Source organism: Myotis nattereri (genome assembly GCF_964212035.1).
Source record: "Myotis nattereri genome assembly, chromosome: 2".
Taxonomy (NCBI): domain Eukaryota; kingdom Metazoa; phylum Chordata; class Mammalia; order Chiroptera; family Vespertilionidae; genus Myotis; species Myotis nattereri.
The window spans coordinates 9,555,111-9,560,514 of NC_138076.1; the positions used below are offsets into that span (position 1 = coordinate 9,555,111).

General features: G+C 40.3%; 1 protein-coding gene across 1 annotated transcript in view; it reads left to right on the top strand.

The window, feature by feature from the left end:
- LOC308512628 (coagulation factor XI-like) overlaps positions 1-5,404 on the top strand; it is a gene marked incomplete at both ends in the record, with an annotated part of 328,656 nt that overhangs the window by 101,132 nt on the left and 222,120 nt on the right.

The following is a 5,404-nucleotide window of genomic DNA, read 5'->3' on the forward strand; positions in this document are numbered from 1 at the left end:
AGCGGGAAGGCCGGGGAGGTTTGGGGGGCAGGAGGTAGGGGCGTAAGAGATCAACTAAAGGACTTGTATGCATGCATATAAGCATAACCAATGGACATAAGACACTGGGGGATAGGGGAGGCTAGGGGACTGTCTAGGGCGGGGTGATAAAATGGACACATATGTAATACCCTTTGTAATACTTAAAGCAATAAAAAAAAAAAATAAATAAATTCTAACATCTATAAGATCGGTAGTGATATGCCCATTTTTATTCTTTGAAAAACTTTTCCCTCTATGTGACTTCAAGGATTCTACATTCTCTTGATTTTGAGTCTCCCTCACCTGTCATTTTTTCTGTCTTCTTCGCTGCTTTCTTTTCACATCCTATACCTCTAGATGTTAAAGGGGGTCAGGACTCTTTCCCTGCTCCTTTGTACTCACTCTCTTGGGTATCTCATTCATTTCAGTACCTAAATACCATCTCTCTGTTGAATTATACTTCCAGTCTATACCTTTTCTCTAAACCTCAGGTGTAGATACCCAAGTACCTCAACATCTCCACTTAGGCATCCAATAGGCATCTCAAACATAACATGTTCCAGCCAAAGCCTTGAGGTCAATATTGATTCTTTCTTTAGTTACACTTCACATCTAATTCCACAGCAAATCCCACTGACTTGACTTTCAAAACACATCCAAAGTCCTCTGACTTTGAGCAGCTACATCACTGTCATATAATTGAAACATTGTCTCGGGTCAGATTGCATTGCTCTGTCCTGAAAACTTTCCAGTTGCTCCTATTTCAGATAACTTTCCATTTCCAAGGTCAAAAAGGATCTTAATCACTCCTCTCCTATCATCCACTGTTATTCACCCCCTTGCTAATTCCATTCTACGCCCCAATGGCCTCTTTGCTGTTCTTCAAACCCCTAGGTATGCTCCTATTTTAGGCCTGTGTGTGTTTTTTCCTATGTCTAGAATTCTCTTTTTCGTATCTGCATGGCTTCTTATCTCATCTTCATTGCATATGTGCTCAAATATTACCTCTACAATAAAGCCTTCCCTTTCTAAAGTTGAAGCCCTATTTTAGGTTTCTTCATAGCATGTATTGCTATCTGATCTTATATTTTTGTTGCTTTGGTTATTGAAAACAATTACAACAAAAATATAGTATTCAAATGATTTATGATATTAAAAAACTGATTGCCTCCTCCATTAGACTTGAAGTTCTGTTAGGGCAAAGACTTCATCTTGTTCAGTCCAACAAGCATCAGTCCAATGGTTACAACAGAATCTTAATAAAAAGAAGGTACTTAATAAACATTTCATGAAATAACAAATCCATGATGATGACCACACAGAACTATTATCTTATGAAACAAATTTTAACTTGGAGTATTTATTACAGAGGTAAAACCCTGAAAAACATAGATGGGTATATATTTTGAATTCATGAAATAATGTTTACTATCTGGTTAGAAATATAAAAGAGTGAATAACCTATGTATATGCAGAGTAGAGAGGTATTCACACAAATTATATAAAAATTGGGAACCCAAACAAGCTTTTATAAATGCAATAAATTTCTGAAAACTCTTTCAACACTTTATATTTTATCAAAAATTAAAAAATTAAAAACCCTGTACAATGATTTGTGGTCATACGAAAACAATGACTATAAAAATATCATACCCAAATGATTTACGATATAAAAATGTACCTCTTAATTGGTATAGCAATTACATTCTAGTTCAGAATAACAATATGGATATTTCCTCTTATGTTACATTTTCAAAATCAAGCAGTTTTTTATGGTATTTTACATATTTTTATATTATTTTCAATTCCTTCATTTCTTCTTTGGTTTTGGATAAATTAACAGACATTATATTAATGTAATCGCTAACCCTGATTTAAAAACTAGAGGCCTGGTGCACTAATTTGTGCACGGGTGTAGTTCCTTGGCTTGGCTGGCAATCGAGGCCTATCAGGTGGCCTGCTGGTGGGAGGGGCCTTGGGAGGTTGGCTGTCTGGCCCCACCCCTGATTGGGGTGGGGGGGGGCAAATCTAGGGCAGGGTTGGCAGGGGGGAGGGGCCACGGGAGACTGGGAGAAGCTGATCAGGGCCCAGATCAGGCCTGTTGACTAATGCAGTGCGTGTCATGGCAACTGGTCTTTCCAGTCATTCCGCTGTTCCTGTCAATGGACTTTTATATATATATACTAGAGGCCTGGTGCACAAAAATTTGTGCACTTGAGGGGGGGTTCCTCAGCCCGCCTGTGCCCTCTCACAGTCTGGAACCCCTCGGGGGATGACCACTTGCTGGATTAGGCCTGCTCCCCGGGGGATTGGGCCTAAGATGGCAATCAGACATCCCTCTGGCAGCCTGGCAGCCCTCAGGGGATGTCCACTTGCCAGCGGGGAGCAGGCCTAAACTGCAGTCGGACATCCTTAGCGCTGCTGAGGAGGCAGGAGAAGCTCCCACCACCACCACTGTACTGGCAGCCATCAGCTTAGCTTGTGGCTGAGCAGAGCTCCCCATGTGAGAGCACCCTGACCACCAGAGGGCAGCTCCTGCATTGAGCGTCTGCCCCCTGGTGGTCAGTGTGTGTCATAGTGATCAGTCATTCCCAGTTGTTCTGCTGTTAGGGTCAGTTTGCATATTACCCTTTTACTATATAGGATAGAGGCCTGGTGCACTGGTGGGGGCTGGCTGGTTTGCGCTGAAGGGTGTCCCGGATCAGGGTGGGGGTCCTGCTTGGGTGCCTGGCCAGCCTGGATGAGGGGCTGATGGCTGATTGCAGCTGGTCGCACCCCCTTCATGGTGAGGGTCCCCACTGGGGTGCCTGGCCAGTCTGGGTGAGGGGCTGAGGGACGTTTTCAGGCTGGCAGGCGACTGAAGCTCCCAATCTCTCCTTTTTTAGTTTTTTTTGTTTTTTTAATTCTGGGATTTATTTACCTTCTATTGCTGTCACTGGAGCTGAGAGCCGGCTCCAGCTTTGAGGCCTCTGCTGCTGAAAGCAGGTATCTGGGATTTGTTTAGCTTCTATAATTGCAAAATCGTTGCTTAGAGTGCAGCTCAGAGCCCGGCAGCGGCAGGTGGGGAACCTTGGCTTCCTCCATCGCCAGGGCAACCAAGCCTCCTGTTCACTTTAGCTGCGTGGCTGCCGGCCGCCATCTTGGTTGGCAGTTAATTTGCATATTGCCTTGATTAGCCAATGGGAAGCGTGTCAGAGGTACGGTTAATTACCCTATTTGTCTATTATTAGATAGGATAGATTGACCTCAGGAGTAATTCAGTTTGCCTTTTTCAAATTTTAACAAAAATTTTAAGATGATTCATTTATCAATGATTATTATGAAAACACTGTCCTAACTTTTACGAAACCAGTTCAAGAAGCACCATCCTTGGTATAAAGATTACTTATTAGCCTCTGAATCTCAATTAACCTGTAAGTAAAACATTATCTTTAATACAGATAAGAAAACATGTGCAGAGAGCAGGTTTTTCAAAGTCAGGGACAGAGTCAATTCTTTATATTATGTCTTAAATGGTACTTTATCTTCCAATTGAAAATATTTAGAACATATGAAGCAAGATCATTGTACTTGGTTCCATATTTTAAAGTACTTTTATCAACATATGTAAATAATAGAATTTTTTAATTGTTGCACAACTCCAAAGCTAAATAAAATAAAGCTACCATTAAACCTTTTCAGTGGTCCTCTATGAAAAAATAATTCCTTTTGTATACTCTAATGTTAGTGTACAATGCATATCAATCCTTTTTGAGAAGTCTGAGCTGATTAGGGAAGGACTTGGATGGTTTTGGGAAACCGATATAAAATAGTCTGAATGGTTTTGAAGGAGCCAGGTAGATAGAAATGACACAGTTAGCAGTAATTAGGGACCAAAGAGCACCTAACTCCAGACCACTTACATGTCTAGAAGTTCCTCATGTCTGATAACTGCAGAATTAGGACTGATACTCTATATTGAAAGCTTTTATAGCTAATATTTAGGGATAGTTAGAAAATTCTTTGTGTAGGTTACTAAGCATTGAGAATATGACCTAGAATTATGGAGCTGTGGCCACTCAGAAGAGCCACAGACCCAGTGATCATTCTCATGTCAACTCCCTAACATGTTCCATGACTATAGACATTGAAGTAGAGAACGTAAAGGAGAACATACCAATTGGAGGCAAGGCTCTGGACAACACTAATTCAAGTGCCAACACTCTTCTCCATTTCCAGACGTTTATAAGTGGGCAATGATCCTCTCTTCTTAGAGCCAGAAATGTCTGAAAATAACCTATTACTCATTATAGGAATAGATAGATAGATATAAGCTTCATATTGGATTAATAAAAATTAAATCATTAAAATATAATTCTCTGATAGAAAAGAAGAATTTCACAAGTTGAGACCTGAAAAGATCAAAACGACTCTAAAAATTTAAATCATGATACAGGAAAACAACAGGGCAGAGAGGAAAAGAGAAATGACTGCAGAGCCTTTCCTCCAACTGATTAAGCCTCGTTTACATTCTCTATTCCACTCTCCATATTAATGTCAGATAGGGATATGCTCAGAGGAAAAAATAAAGCAGAGCAAGAGGACAGAGAGCAGGGGGAGCTGCTGCATTAGACAGAGGGATCGGGAAGGCTCCATGCCCCGAGGTGACATCTGGGAAGAGAAAGATGCTGCTGTGAAGCCTTCTGTCCAATGGAGGAACACTTCAGTTGTGAACAATAACGATGAAACCATACGCAATATATTTTAATTATGTGTACATTCATAATTAAAATCAATCACTTATTTTAAAAATCATTAAACTGGGGATACTTCTGAAAAGACCACCTGAACTTGAACATGAAAACTAGTAAAGCAAAATGGCCTTGGGAGACTTCACCACTGACGTCCCTCCAAGAGGTTCATGACTAATCTACTTTTTAAAAGGGTATGAGAAAGTCAGCACACTGACCAGAACAGCCCCAATCTTCGACTGGCACAGGGTACCCAAGATGACTCTGCAATTTTCTAAAGAAGGAAATAATACCTATTCGTGATTAGGATTTTGATGGAATGAGACACATAAATATGTCAAGACACAAAGTTACAAAGTGGCATATTACTATATATATTAAATAGTGTATGAGTACGTACACTGATTTTGTGTGTGTGTATAGTTGATAAAAGGAAGGATTATAAACACAGATTCCTCTGAACAAAGCCTAAAGGATCCATACTGGAATGCTTCCAATGACAAAGACTGATAAGCTTGACTTGTATTGTGTTTACAATGCAAAGTGTTCACAATTAAGTTGTTTATTTGTCTGCATTTCTCTCAGACAGTCCAATATCGCAGACTGCTGTGCTAACAGACACATACTATAATGCTTGTTCTTCTGTTTTTCAA